At 30.4% G+C, this 17,083-nt stretch overlaps 1 long non-coding RNA gene across 1 annotated transcript; it reads right to left on the bottom strand.

Annotated features, from left to right (window-relative positions):
* Positions 1-4,645: 4,645 nt before the first annotated feature.
* LOC137836505 (uncharacterized) lies at positions 4,646-5,217 on the bottom strand. The gene is made up of 3 exons (XR_011085315.1): positions 4,938-5,217; positions 4,804-4,848; positions 4,646-4,701 (listed from the first exon to the last, which is right to left on the bottom strand). It is a non-coding gene; the product is annotated as an uncharacterized lncRNA (long non-coding RNA).
* Positions 5,218-17,083: the final 11,866 nt, after the last annotated feature.

The raw sequence follows: 17,083 nt of genomic DNA, 5'->3' as shown, positions 1-17,083 counted from the left end.
TAAACTTATAAGTGTGTGAAATCCTGCAAAGTCAGAGGGTGTTCTGACTTGAGGTGTGTGGTGTTGCAAAAAGGGTGAGTGGGTCTTGTGGTTTTCAAGGTCACCTCTTTGTGGTGTGTTGGTGTAATCTGGATTTGATTACTAGTGGAACTCAGAGGTTGTTTTGAGAACTGGATGTAGCTTAAGGTTGAGTGAACGAATATAAAATTTGTTGTGTAAATCTCTATATCTTTAACTCCTTATATCTGTTTGTGTTAATTCTGTTTCTGCTGCTGGTATACACAACCGATTAAAATGCAATTTCAACTGGTTAAAATTCTGAAAACAATTTCTGTATCATTGGTTGATTGCTTTCCTTAATTGCTTATCTATGATTGTTTGATAAAGGTTCTTTCGTAATCAATCTTTGCGAAAATCTTTGACAAACAATTCACCCCCCTTCTTGTTTAAGCCATCAATTCTTACACACTTGAATCAGATTGACACATGTTCAATCTGGTTTAACTACGTTTGAGGATTGAAAAAAGATAATCTTTTAGATGACATGTGAAGAATTCATTGGTGGAAGAATTTAGGAATCAACCGCTTTTTATTTGTTGTTTTAATCTATTTTATATTTTATTTTAAACAATCTCCACCCCTTTTATCTTTATTGTTATTGCTAACTTTTCTCGCTTGCAGATAGATTTTGAACACTGATTTACTGATTTCACTATTGGGTTCGTTGGGAGATGACTTGGGATCATCTGACCACAATTATACTATCATCCCTCTAGCGTTATACAGGTCTACGCTAGAATCATTTTAATTTGAAAGCAAAATGACAATTATCAACTTTTATAATAGTTCACTCTTAACACAAGAGCTGCATTTAGTTTAGTTCTTGACCCCTACAAGAACTCTCACTCATAGCCAATTGCAGATACAATGACCCTATCTAAATTTGCTTTACAACAATCAAGAATAAAAATAAGGGTTTGAAAATACCTGAGTTGTTACATCAAATAATACAAAAGAATACAAACTCAAAAACACCTTCTCCACAATACAGGAATGATCCAAGAAGCAAATAAATTATCCAAGATTTTAAAAGAAAACTTTTTGTTTTCTCTTATTTAATTTCGTAATTTGAAATGTACAAATTATCCCTTTTTATGAGTTTTCAATAAAGAACAAAACATTTTAATCAATTCAGTTATAGAATTAGAAAACAGTTAAAACATTAAGTTGATTTCTTGAAATAAAAAACTGTTTTATTTAACAAAAGAAATCAACAACTTTTAAACCAATTTATATTTCGAAATAACTTATTGATTTCATTAAACAAAAAGGACAATTTAAAAATAAAACTATTTAAAACATTTAGAAAAGCTTAAGTATTTTCAATTTGCTGATACGATAATTCAATCAGTTAAAAATACTTATTATAGCCACAAGACTCCAGTAGATGTAATTTTAACAGATTTAAAATCTTAATCAACCGATTAAGAGAAAACTTTCTTGGAGATAACTTGGATTATAGTGCATTGTAAAAGGATACAACAAAATCTATCTAGACACACACACAAACTCACAACTTTCCAATATTCATGGAAGAATTTGGAATCATCAAATCAAGATCTTCAAAGTCAACAATCTCCCCTTATTTGATGAAGCCAATATTTGGTGTGTGTTAGATTTTGATGAGAAAGAAGTCCTGCAGGAAAAAGGGAAATAAAAAGCAATCCAAATATATATGTATACAACTACATGACATTCAAACAACCATGTAGTATATTGAATTAAAACTATCAAAAACTAAAAACAATTATACAAACAACCAACATATATTTATCCCCCTTTGTCTTCAGCAAATAGACATAAAAAAGGAAGACAAGAGAATATTAAAGCATAAATAGAAAGCAAAAATATAATGTTCAGGGTGCATAAAACATAGAATGCATGTATCCTAGATCTCTTTTCCACACTGAAACTCAGCAAGTTGTGTCTGAACAACTTCAATATGATTATCCAGGTGTTGGAACTGAGCAACACAAAATTCACAGTGATCCTTCTAATCACTAGCCATAATATTCGTACGATCAAGCACCATATTCTCAAAAGGAGACAGAGGTTCACCACGGTCTATAGGAGGAACATAGAGCCTATTTATGTCATCTACAATAGCTTCGCTTGCTCTGGCAACAACATCAGCGTTGTCATCATCCTTGCTAACCCATTTTTCATTCACCTTAACAAATCTCATCTTAACCAGAGAGTCATTGTTAATTTCATGAGATGGCTTCACAACCTCAATCATTTCTTCTTCAAGATCAACTTCAAAATATTGAAGAAATTTGGAAACTAGAATGACATAGGAAACCTATAACCATTTAGGCGAATAAACTTCAACATATGTTCTTTAATGACATAAATATAGTTAACTTTGATCTTCTTTATTATGCAGTTAACCAGAACCAAATCTTCTTCAGTGAGCACAACATGATTGCTCCCCTTTGGTGTAAGCATCTAGGCTTTTATGAAGCATCCAAATGGTTGGATTGAACATTTACCATTAAGCCAAAACAATAATTGATACTTAGAGTGTAACTATTACTACGTAAGAGCATATCAGCTAAAGCACCCCAATTTGATTGTAACTTGACTCACTTGACTTCCATCACAAGACAATTGATGTCATTTGCAAATGTGAATCTTGTTTAAATGTATGTAGTAAGTACAAGAAGATAGTATATAACAAAGGTCCCCTAGTTTCACTAGTGGCCTAAATAATGTAGATTAAAAATCAAATTGTGAGAAGTTAAAGAAAATTCTTGTATGTCCAAAACATTTGTAAATGTGCAAATATAATTATAATAAACTTATTCTAGCCTATAAAATCAAAGTTTGTAACCCAAATTAGTTCAATAATTATCTACTATAAGAGTATTTAAGAAAACGTTATTAGATATTCTTTACTATAAAGATCTATATATTGATTAATTATCGATGAATATTAAATAATTTTTTGTGTTAATATTATGCACTACAAGAAAATCATGAAATAGAAACTAATTTTAGAGACTACAGTGACTAAATTAGAACCATTTTAGAGATTAAAAAAAGTGGTTTCTAAATTAATTTCTATTATTGTTTAATGGTTTCTAAATTGGTATCTAATTAGCAACCAAAGTTTTTGCTACCAAATTTAGAATCTAAATAATTGGTAGTTAAAACCTTGATAGCTAATTGGATACTAATTTAAAAATTATTTAACAATAATAGAAACTAATTTAGAAACCCAATTTTTTTTAGTTTCCACTACAAAAACAAGTGTATATTGTGACGGTTATTTTCATATATTGTGGCGGTTATAACCACCACAATATACGCTTGTGGCGGTTTCCCAAACCGCCATAGAACTGGCCGCCACAAAGTTTAATGTGGCGGTTATACGCTACCCGCCGCAACACTTGCCACTTTAAACATAGTGTAAGTAGTGGCGGTTTTTATATGTAAGTAGTGTCAGTTATAACTGTCGCAATTTACATTCATTGAAGAAGATTCTGGCGTCATAATATACGTAAGTAGTGTCAGTTATAACTGTCGCAACTTACATTCATTGAAGAAGATTCTGGTGTCATAATATACGTAACTAGTGTCAGTTATAACTGTCGCAATTTACATTCATTGAAGAAGATTCTGGCACCATAATATATGTAAATAATGACGTTTTTAACTGACGTAATTTTAATTCTGAATAAATAAAATTTAACCACCATTTTTTTATAATCTGTTTTATACAATTATAAAATTTAACCACCACTTTTTCATAATAAAATAAAATAAAATAATGTATAAAGTTATAATCATCCATTCTTTTCATTGAAAATATAAACACACATAATAATGTTCAAAAGTTTATATGTAATTGAAAATTAAAACACATAAAAAGTTCATACATCCCTAATCAAGTTTAAAATTACAACACATAATTGTTCAAAAGTTCATACATCCCTAATCAAGTTTAAAATTAAAACACACATCCTTAATCAGTTTTGCTTCCAGCACTTGATCCTATTACTTGATTAGGTGAAGGAGCACCACTTCCAATGGCTGAAATAAATAATTTTAAGTTAATGAACTTGTTTGAATTTGTATGTATCATGATCAATACATCATCATCAAAACAATCCAAACACTTACCCCAATTTCCAACGCCTCATCATTCACACATGTGCCATTTTTCCTCTTATGTGTGATCTTCCACATTTCAACTCGTCCAATATTTTTACCAGTCTCAATTTTCTATATGTTCAACAATAATAATATAAGTATAATGTAGCGGAAATTGTAATATATTAAAATAGAGAACACAATATAAGCAAACAAATACCAAATTATTTCTTCTTCTTGACAAAGACATAGCACCACCAGTGTGAAGAATAATTTGTCTCTTCCTTATATCTCTATTTCTATTACACATGTTCTACAAAGTGAAAATGAAATCAGTTTTGTGTAAACTTAAAGTAAGCTTATTAATAATATAAAAAAAACAGTTTACCATACCAATTCTTTATTTATCATTAGAAGTGTAAAAAATGCCAATGAGTCCAGCAAAAGGGGCATTAGAGAGAGAATGAAATAGAGATTGAGTGACCATACTAGGCGCTTGTTTATCTCTTCTTCCACAAGATATGCTAGTAATTTCTCAGTCTCAATCTGCAAATCATTACAAAGAAGGAAGAACAGAGACATGAATGATGGAATCTGAAATTCCCTATCAATTCATATAAAGAGCAAAGTATCTTCTTTGATTATTACCTGTGATAACTGTGCTGAGTCATCGAATTCAGGGTAAAGGAGCAACTGCAACATTAAAGATCAAAGTCAGATTTTCTATCATACTTTTTAGAACTAAATAGACACAAGACATTCAGCATGGTAAATGAGTTTACTTGTCTCCTAATAAAGGGTGGCAAAAATTCAAATAGAGCAGATGCCCATGGTGAAAGCTGAGAAGATATCTTGTCAACAACAACACCTTGTCTGAGTAAGCCATGAATTTCCTGAGGTACAAAAAGGTATTGGAAGGAACAGATTAGATACCACCTGAGAGGAAAATTGCAAAGCTAATATATAAAAGCAATGAGAGAAACTGTCATTTTCTGATGCTTCAACAGTCTACAATGTAGACTTGATAGATACCATTCTGCTTTGCACTTAGGTGGAGCTTGACTATCGAGAAAGAGGTGTTACAAGTTACAAGTTAAAATAACAGAGTAAGTCACTAGTGCAGAAATGTAAAACAAATGCGGCTATTTTAAATTTACAAATGCGGTCATAAAACCGCATTTGATCAGCACGCATTCGTAAATCTGGCATTTACAAATGCGGTCATAGGACCGCATTCATAAATCACATTTACAAATGCGGTTATTTTAAGTAACCGCATTTGTATATTATTCTGAATGAGGGATGTGGGTTTGGGGTTTAGGATTTATGAATGCGGTCTTGGTAAAAACCGCATTCATAAATCACTATTTACAAATGCGGTCATTTACCAAGACCGCATTTGTAAATAGTGAATTCGCATTTACAAATGCGGGCATTGTAAAGACCGCATTTGTAAATCATTTGAATTGATTTACAAATGCGGTCTTACCCTAGAACCGCATTTGTAAAACAATTTAATTTAAAAAATGCCACCGCGTTTTTTACAAATGCGTTTAAGCGCAAAGCCGCACTAAATAAAGGGTCGTTGTTTTCATATTTTGTACTAGTGAGTGGTTAACAATTGTTACTGGTTTTCAATTGAATTCGAACAGAGTAAATGCACAAATTTCACACAATCTTTTGTTTAACAATATCTTTTGTGGGTCATAGATGAAAGAAGATTTGGTAGCAGACATTTAAGGTTTTGATAGCACGGGGAAGTAAAATTAACAAAGTTGTATTGTCAAGGGACTACTTGGATCAATGATTTGTTTTTGGATGCTGGTTAATCCACTTAGATGTTAGTTGATGCAAGTTCTTCTCTGACCCTGAACTTCTTCTCACAGCAACAAATTCCTACCTCTCACATGAACACAGTAACACAGTAAATTTATCAAGCGACAAAGCTATAGAGTTTAGAGCGCGCAAGCAAAAACCTGAACAAACGATTGATTTGTTGAATCCTTGCGCGGAGGTGCCGATGGCGGACTCGAGAGTGAGCGTTAGTTTCGTGAGAGGACAAAGGCGTTAGGGTTTCATGAGAGGACAAAGACGTTAGGGTTTCGTGTGATGGAAGAGGCGTTAGGGTTTCGTGTGATGGAAGAGGCATTAGGGTTTCGTTTCGTGTGAAGCATAGAAAGGGAAGAGGCTTAGGGGTGTGGAGCAGAGAGAGGGAAGAGACGTTAGGGGTGTGGAGCAGAGAGTGAAGAGACGTTAGAGTTTGGTTTCCAAACTCAAAAGCAAAATTTCAAAAAAAAAATTATTTTTCAAGGAAAAGAAAGTTTTAAATAAAAGGAATAATGAGAAATGGTGTATGCAGATAAAAAACTGGGGAACTTTTTTTTTTTTTAAGGATAATTGCGACATTTAAAACTGACATATTATACTGAAATGACGTATTATACAAAGATAATTGTGGCGGTTAGTCAAACGACATATTATGTTGAAAATTGTGGCGGTTATTAATAACCGCCATAATAAAACCGCTATTTTTTACACTGTTTTTTGTAGTGTTCTAAAATAGTCTCTAATTTAGTTACTATAGCAACTAATTATTTTTTATTTCTAAAATTGGTTTCTATTTCATGATTTTCTTGTAGTGATGATACCCTTTTGGATGTTGAGTTTTATGATTTTTTGGAAATGTAAATATAATAAATTTAAATTACTTAAATTTTTAAAAGTTTTATTTAAACAAAAAATAAATAAATTTATTCAATTTTAATTTTTTGAAATAAGCATTTTAATTACTTTCAAATAAAGAAGTACTAGTTTAACCAAAATAACTACTATAAATTTCAATTGAAAAAAATTTGATTGACATCCACAGTAGAAAACCATGACGAACATCATTGGAGAAATAATTTTCTCTTACATCAATAAATAAATAATCTTTATAATGTTAATTAGAATTTAATTCATATCAATGTTGACTAAAAAATCTCACTTACATTAGCTATAATGTAGTGTCATCAATATTGATAAAACTTTCTAGACGGCCTCAACTAAAAAATAGTCGTAACAATCTTGGTTGAGAAATCTATAATTCGTGTTGATTCTAAAATAACTACGTTTTATCACTTAAAAATAATATAAGTTGATTTTAACCAAAAAAAAAAATCGTATTTAATATTAGTAAACAAACACTTTTGATTTGATGTTGAGAAAAAAATATCCTAATCAATATTAGTTAAAAAATAATATTGGTCTTAGTAGTACAAATTTAAATAATAAAGCTAAGTTATTAAATTGGTTAAATAAAAACCGATGCAAAACGTCACGTAATGATATTTTTATAATTTATGACATAAATATTATATTGGTTGTATTAACAATTGATGTAATATGTTCAAATCACATCATTATATATATTAAGTGGTGATATTTTTGTAATTTCTGCCATATATATTACACATATATATTACACTGATTGTACTCACAACTGATGCAATTTTTAAATTTTAGGTTTTGCGTTTTAATGTTCACTTTCCTCTTGCGCGCTTGTTTGCTTTCTCTTCTTCCTCGTTGTGTCGCGTACTCACAATTCTTTGCATTTTCATTTTTGATTTGGTTTTTTGGATCTCCGATGATGTGGGTCACGATAGTGTGTGGTGCGAGACATTCACCACTTCTTCTTTATTGCGCTGTGTACAATTCACGGTCTCGTTTTTTAGGTTGTGTGTTTGTATTTTTGGGTATGTGCTTTGGTGTTTGGAACGAGTTGAGTTGATTATGCATTTTTTTTGTCTCTACTTATTTTCATTTGGGTTGCTTCAATCCTAGGTAAGTTTTTTAACATTTTTTTACTCTTATTATTTATGTTATATTAATATGTAATGATGTGATTTTGAAGAAAAGATGTTAGTAGAGAGTATTAAGGTCGGGGAAATCCTAGGTAAGTTTTTTAACATTTTTTTACTCTTATTATTTATGTTATATTAATATGTAATGATGTGATTTTGAAGAAAAGATGTTAGTAGAGAGTATTAAGGTCGGGGAAGGGCGAGTAAATGTGAGTATGCTGTAATATGAAGACGACACCCTATTTTTTTTGTAAAGCCTCAATTCAAAGTGTTTGGACATTAAAAGCAATTCTGAAGTGCTTTGAACTTGCCTCTAGTCTTAAGGTTAATTATTCCAAGAGTAAGGTTGGTGGAGTGGGTGTGAACATCAATCAGACGACGATTTTTGCCTCTATTCTTAACTGTGATATTATGAAGGCACCTTTTAGTTATTTGGGGGTGACGGTGGGTGGGAATCATAAGAGGTGTGCTTTTTGGGAAGGGGTGCTCAATAAGTTAGGGAGTAAGCTGTGCTCTTGGAAAGGAAAATCCATCTCTTTGGCTGGCAGAGTATGTCTTATCAAATCGGTGCTTACATCCTTACCATTATTCTATGTCTTCTTATTTTGTATGCCGGCTACTATGGTGAAGGAAGTGAAAAAGATATAAAAGATATTTTTGTGGGAGTGGGGCTCAAAGAACAGGAAAATTGCTTGGGTGGCGTGGCTTAAAGTTTGATATAAGGTGGATTAGGGGTAATTGGTATAAGGAAATTTAACTTGGCTCTTCTGGGGAAATGGATTTGGAGACTTAAGTTTGAAAATAGAAGTTTTTGGAAGAATATTCTAGATTCTAAGTATGGTGGGTGGAGGGGGTTAAGGTCCCAAGTTCAGAATTGTAAGGAATCTTTATGGAGGAGGGACATTAGGAAAGTTTGGAATTTAGAGGAGTGTGGCAATGACTTTGAAGACAGAGGTAGGTGGGAGGTAGGAGATGGAAAAGATATCAGGTTCTGGGAGGATAAGTGGGTGGACAATGTTCCTTTAATGCATAAATTCCCTAGACTTTTTTCGATATCCTTATTTACTGGTCGCACTCTATCACAAGTTGGGGTTTGGAGTAATAATAATTGGTCGTGGGAATTGAGTTGGAGAAGGAATCTCTTTGTGTGAGATTCTAGTTTGGCTGACCTTTTATTGCAGGTGTTGGATAAAAGAGGTTAAAAAGAGAGGGTGAAAATACGACCAATAAATGGATTTTGAGGGATGTAGAATCTACGGACTTCTCTGTGAAAGCAACCTATAATATTCTCTTGGGGGAGGAGGCTGTAGGGTCTGGGGAACCTTTTGCGGAGTTCTGGACATGAAAGACTTTACCATCATCACTATTTTACGGTCTGGAGGGTGTTATGTAATGCGATTGCCACTAAGGACAATCTCTTGAGACGTGGTATACCCATGACGTGTGTTCGATGCCCCTATGTGGGGTGGAAGAAAAGATGGTAAGGCATCTATTTTTTGAGTGTAGGGTCTCTTTGAGAATTTGGGGAATGTGTCTCGAGTGGTTGGGATCTTCTTTGCCTCTACATTGTGATTCACAAATGCATTTTAAGATGTTCAAAATTTATAGGTTTGAAAAATGCTATTATTAGGTCCTGGGGGGCATTTGGGTACGTATTGTAAGTGAAATTTGGAACCACAAGAATAAGGTTGTTTTTTAGAATGGGAGCATATATGTAGTGGGGGTTTTTACGGTGGTACATGTTGGGTTTAATAGTGCCAAAGTTCAAGAGGGGGGGTGAATTGACCTTTTAAAACTTTCTCGCAGAAACAGTGTTTAACCCAGTTTTACAGAAAATAAATCGATTTATGTGAAAATGAACAGATTTATTTCAGCACTGTTTTTGTTTGAAAAGCTTTTAATACAGCAAGATTAATCACAAGATTATGCAGATAGATTTTCCAGATGCACACACACAGATATCAGATTGAAAAACAGTGAGACACAGAAAACAGCAAACCTTAATTCCACTTAATGTGATTTAGGTTCAGTTAAGGGCTTGACAATTAGTGAGACAATCTTATCACATACAACCTGTTTTATTCGCCTTTAACAGATTATCAGTGTTCTTATTGAAACCAGACAGTTTTCCAGAAATTAAGAACAATGTGCACAGCGCCCAGAAAGAACAGATTTATTTTCAATTGAACAGATTTATTTCTTTGTTGTTTTATCAATTATGCAGAAACGAAATTGCAGTGAGTGAGAGAGAATGAACACAAGCAGTTATACTGGTTCACTCAACTGAGCTACATCCAGTCTTCACCAACAACAGGTGGAAATCACTAAAACACAGTACAACCAAGTACAATTCCCACTGTTCTTGAAACCTACAAGAACTTAGGTACTCTTGCTGAAAAAAACCTATTTCAGCACACACACACCCACTCTTCAAGAACACCTATCAAGAAGAGTGTTCAACCAAACTATTACAAGAAATGAGAAGTGAAACGACTACACCTGATTGAGGATACACAGATCTGCCTTAAACCAGTAGGCAAGATTGCTAGAACAGTAGCTGCACCTCACACCAAGCTTTTGGAACCAAACCAAGAACAAGCACTTTGTGATTTTTGAAATCTTTGAAGAACAAATGCTAATCCTTTGTAAACTTTTGATTCTCTGCTGTAAAACTTGTTTTTGCAAATGTATGAACTGTTTGAATGAATATTAAACTCAGAAACAAGTTTGCATTTTATAGAAAACCAACTTATAACAGAATTTTGAAAAACAGTTAAAGCTGTTATAAAATGAACAGATTTGAAAATAAAATGAACAGATTTATTTTCAAAAAACAGTTAGAGAATTTGTTAAGTGAGGAGACTTAGTCAACCATTCTGGTGCAGAGATAAAACTGAAAACGTTTAAGCTTGTCATGGCACCAGAGACAAAAAGAATCTATTCATTTACAGATGAACAGATTTATTTTTCAAAACGAAAACAGAGAAAGTTTAACTATTTAAAACTCAGTCGTTTTGAAAGACAGAAGACTTAGTCAAAATACATGATGCACAAAATCCAATTTTCACAAGACTTAGCCAAGGCATCAGTGTAAAAAAAATGAATCTGTTTATTTAGGAAAGAACAGATTTATTTTTATGCAGTAAACGTGTTTTTTGTAAAACATGTGAAAAACAGTTTAAGAAAACTTATGCTTGTTCTTATCACATGGCCAGTGGTTATGAGGTGAGTTACTCAGCAAAAAGCCCACTCTTAGACAACCTCTAAGCACCACCTAAGACATACTTAAAGCAAAGCAAAATACAAAAGTAATGTACATATAAGTCTTCATCAAACACAACATATAAGCCTTCATCAAACACAATCTTGAAGGGGCAGCAACCATCTTCAACAGTACAAAGAAAGACTTGGTCTTGGGTCACGATAAAGGAAATATTGGCTGATTTCTCTTACTCAGACTGGTGTTTGGAACCTCAATGCTGTATGAGGTATTTGAAAGATTGATTTTTGGTGCTCCATGGTTAATGTTTTTGGTTAATGTTTTTGTTCAGGTTTGGAAGTTGTGGTGTGTTTTGCAAGTTTCTTGGTTTTTTCTATCTGGCAGGTTCGGGTTGATGGTTTTGCTTTTGGGTTGCGGTAAAGGAAAGTGTATTTGACTTATTATATTCGGTTTGACGTTGAACTTTATATGGTGTATGAGTTTTAATATATTGATGTGTGGTGTTTATGGATACTGTTTTGTCCATATTGGAAGGTTGTAATGTGCTTTGTGCATGTTTTTTAGTTTATGTATCCTCCTCGCAAGATCGATTTGTTGATGTTGGCACTTGGTTATTTGGAGCTCTTCAGCCTGTTGTCAAAGATCTTTTTTAGTAGTTAGATTTTATGTCCTGTTTGAGGGTGTAGTCTCTTTGGTGGGTTGATGTAATTGTATTTGTTGAAATTCTGTATCTTGATTTGGTAGGTTTATGGTTAATGTGTTGTAATGTCTGGTGGATCCTTAGCTGGTTGGGTGCTAGGAAACTTGTTTTGGGTGTTTTGTATAAGGGTTTGGACACCCCTGAAGTGCCGCATTTTATTTTATTTATTCTTTGCTGATAAAAAAAAACTAATGATTTTGATGATAATGTATATATTTAAATATTTATAATTTAATTTTAAATATGTTAGTTTTTAAGATTATTTTTTGTTATGTTTCAATTTTTAAAATACTATTTAGATTAAGATAAATATATTAAGTATTTTGGGATGTTTAGATCGAGAGAATTTGTATTTAATTTTTTATAACATTTTTGCTTTATTAAACATATATATTTGAGATGAATATTGGAATTAAAATTCATTTTTATTGATAATTTTCTTATGATTTGTTATTGTTATTCATATATGATATTACATGCGTTAAAATTATAGGTTGGAAAAATAATATAATTTATTTTACATTTTAAAAATGTTACATATTACATGTGTTAATATTTTAACCCATATAAAAATAAACATATTACATTGATTACAGACAAGAACCGATGTAATATGTCTTTCAGAAGTCAATAAATCAAACAAACAGAGACTATTACATTGATTATTGTCTGAAATCGATGTAATATACTCCTTATTACATATGTTATAGAATCATTGTAAAATATGATAAACTTTGTACATCATTGACATCTACATCAAAGATAAAATTAATGTAATAAATCTTCTAAAATTGATGCAAAATATATTATTTTTACTATTGTATATATTAAAAAAAATAAAATAAAGAAGATAAGAAAATAAGTACAAATGACTTTAACATAAAATATTTTAAATTTTTTATAAAACTAAATTTCCCTCTAAAATTATCTATCTAAATACAAAATAAAATAAAAAACTAAAATATTGTTTAATCTATTTGAAGATATATTTCCAGTTCAAGTTTAGATACAAACTCTAAATTAAAGTATTCTGTGGCTTTGTTTTGCGATATAAAAGAGGCAAGGGTTGAATGCTTTATTTTAAATAATATAATTATACATTATTTTCAATATTTTAAAAATATTAACATGTTAATTTTATTGAAATGTGCCAATATTTCATTTCCCGTTATTTTAAAAACCATGAAATTAAAAAAATACTCATTCGAAATGAAAAGTTAATTTATTTCCTTTCCTTTTAGAAAAAAAAAAACTTCTAAACACATGTTCTGAAGGAATTTATATCCTTATACGTTGCAAGGTTAATAAAACATCAACACATACGTACTAATCAAACATAAAACACAAAATCAATGAAATTAGTTGATATATGAATTAGTTTGTAGAAACTATCTCACATTGTTTCTCTAATTTATTATTTTTAATTTATTCATGAATTAACTTTAACTTGTGAAAAAATTAATTTCTTTTATAAAAATGATTTGATGTTAGGCATCACAAATTTAAATTATTTTTTCTCTTAATAATAGAAAAATTATATCAAATATATGTGAAAATTCTAAAAGTATACTAATAACATAATACAATTCTTTAGTATGTTCCACCCTTTTGCATTAAATAATAATAAAATTCATATAAATATGTTATAATTTAATATATATATATATATATATATATATATATATATATATACTTATGAATTTCATAAATAGGTTAGATCAGTAATAAATAATGCGAGTTTAATAAAATTTATGAAGTATTAATATAATTTTATCTATTGTATGTACTCAAATATAAAAGGGTGAGTTTGTCTTGATAAAAAAGAAACTTGAATTTCATTAACATTTGATGTTGAATTTGAAGACTTAAAATTCCATAAAACATGAATGTCTCCTACAATGTTGAATTTTGTACCATAAACTTAGAGATGAGTTTGTCGTTAGGAATTAAAATCATAAGCGCATGCGCCGTTGGTTCTGTTAAGGAAATACTGCTTTTTATTGCTTTAGATTGCTGTCCAATTTTCATTGTACTACCTAGTCTTAATCTTGACATTAGTCAATGGTTTTCACACCAAATTTTGACCATTTTCTTTTGTAAAACAACAAAAAGAAGAATTTTAAGAAAATTAATTATGTTTTGTTGGTGATGTTTGGTCCCCTTTTTCTTATTTTCTTCATTCAAAGAATGGTTTATGGTCCAATCTTCTTTTCTTAGTTTCTTCATTCAAATAATTGTTTATGGTCCAATCTCTTAACATTAACTTTTTTAAAAAATATGATCAAGGTGAATTATCGTAATTAAGATGTCTGTTTAAAATTTTATCACAATTTCGTGTTCATGAGAATTAAGATAAAATATATATTAAAATTATTTTTTATCTTACTTCTAAACTAAACTATTAGGATTATTATATGAGAAATTAATACTTACACAACATAACAAGATAATTTAGTGAAAAAGAAATCATATTTATTCTGATGGTTTTCCCGTTTTCCCTAGATGTATTTCTCTGGGTTAGTTAGAAGAATTATGTTTTAGCGAACTTTGGAGTAAGTCTTGTCATGAAAATTATGGGTAAGTTCTTGTATAATGATTGAATTACTCCTAAAGTGATTCATATTTATTTATTGTTTATTGTCGATAAAAAAAAATAAAAACTCTCATTCAGTTAAAATAGTTTATTGGAAATTATGATTTTCTATGATAATTATTCTCTTAATTATGTCTTTGAAATTTAGCTTAAATCTGGTTTTGATTCGTAAATTTGTAATTTTTTTTATTTGAATACTTAAATTTGAAAAAAAAATATATTAATTAATGATAACCAAAACCTAACTCTTTTTGATTTGATTTGATTACACAGGTATGTAGAAATTGAAACCATAAATGGGAAGCAATTTTGGATAACAGTTGCATAGCATTCCCATGTGTTTTATCTGCAAAGGCAGCATCTTCTTTATTTTGTACAACTTTTCTTGGCATAGCTAATGAGATAACTGAGGCATCAATTTTGCTGTCAAAATGTTGGACTTGTTGTAGTACCATTAATTAAACCTCTTCAAACTTCTAACTTTTTCAATCCCTCTCTAATTCAAACCGAAAGTGCTTTTCGTGCCTTCCATAAACAGCCGAAAACTTATGGTGAAAAAAGGTCAATTCTTCATGTTAATCAAATGCTTTAAATCAAATAAAAAAACTAATGTTGGTGTAGAAATGGACCCACCTCCATAACTCCAGAGCTTATCAAAATTGGAAGCTCACGTGGCTCCATCACACTATCTTCGAAATTGGAATATGTTTGTGATTAATCTAAACTAATGTAAAATATTAACACATCACATTCATATTCTTCATTTCTTAGGTCTCCTTTTTTTTTTTAAAGTTTTTACCATATGATTGATATTATATAGAAAATTTATCATTTTGGTATAATTTCTTAAATAAATTATTAAAATTAATGAATTATAGAAAAATAGTAAAATCAAGTAAGTTGTGTTCATGACTTTGATTTGAAATATAATACGACTTCCACTTTTTATTTTTAACCATATATAGAAGTCGTGATATATACACTTTTGTTTGATGTTTAGTGAAATCATGTACTAAGTAAGCATGGTTTTTCTTACTGAAATCTAATTGAGTGATATATATATATATATATATATATATATTAAAGTAGTGTTTAATAAGCATACTTTCTATTTCTTTTAATTTATGTTTAACATAAACAAAATATAGAAAAATCGTGCTTACATTGCAAAAAAAAAAAAAACTCACTTACCAAACACTATCTCAACACAAAATAAATTATATAAGGTGAAGTTGTTCATACCAAACATAATTTTTGTCTTGAAAAATTAAAAAAATTTAAATTATATTTGTGAAAATTTATAGAGTTGTGTTTCATAAATAATGACTTATTTAATTTTATAATTTTTTTATAATTTATTTATTCTGTTAATGAGTAAAAAAATCATAAATTCTAAATGTAACACCCTAAAAATACATCTAACTATTACAATACAAGTTCTACATATTTCAATACAAGCTTAGAGTTTTTCAAAACATTCTTAATACATGATTATGACTTATAAAAATACAAATATTTACAATATAAAATTCAAAAGAACATCCTAAAGCTTTTTGAGACCTCCAACACCTGTATGATCATCTGTTCATGTACATATATTACAATCATCGCAGTTCACAACACAACAAGAAAAGTAAGGGTAAGCTAGTGAAAATAAAATTTTATAATATACACAATTCAATCAAAAGAGGAAACCAAATTACATGGATAAACTTCTCAATTATTCAATCTTCTTCAGTTCTCAACATAAAACAATAACATAGATCCCACATGGATATACACATCCAAGATATTCAACAAACAAAAATTGACACCTTCTAGAAGACCCGTATTAAGTAAGTCCTACCAGAGACTAACACCTAATCCAAAGATTACCAGTGAATCCAACAGAAAGGATCATGATAAGTTCAATACAACCCAAGTCGTGCATCTCATATGTCACGGTGTGCATGAACTCCCCATCAGCTTCTCACCACCTGATATCTTAGTCCATGTGACTTAGATCATTAGTGAAGCTCGGAGATCTCTATTACCACATAGACATCAATACTTAATACACATACAAACATCAGTCCATACATTATCCCAAATGTATGAATTCAATTTCATTCCATTTTCATCATACAGTATCATTCAAAACACGATCCACAACATTCAAAAGTCTACTTAACATAAACAACAACACTTAAATTCTAAACTATTAGAATCTAATATTGTTACAAGATTAAATAACATATAAAAAAACAACACAATATATAAACACACAACATCCGTGCAAGAGAAATTGAATATTGAGACCACGTCCCTTTCACATTCAGATCTTCTATCCTAGGGTGCTATTAAAAATTAAATTTAGCTTCCCTTACCTTAATTGCTTGTTTTCCAAGCAACTTCTAGAATTTTATCCTCCCAATCTGGATAAGCTTCAAAATTTAAGGGCCTAATGCAAGTTATCCAATCAGAACAAAAATTCAATATATAGTAGAATAAGTTGAGAGGATTAATCTTCTCAACTGACCCCACCAAGATTGATGACTAAATCCTAAGAAAAAACATAAAATAAAGCATATATA

The sequence above is a fragment of the Phaseolus vulgaris genome, chromosome 4, assembly GCF_000499845.2.
Source record: "Phaseolus vulgaris cultivar G19833 chromosome 4, P. vulgaris v2.0, whole genome shotgun sequence".
NCBI classification, from domain to species: Eukaryota; Viridiplantae; Streptophyta; class Magnoliopsida; order Fabales; family Fabaceae; genus Phaseolus; species Phaseolus vulgaris.
Note: the sequence above shows the minus strand (reverse complement) of the source record. Positions and strands in the feature narration are given on the sequence as shown.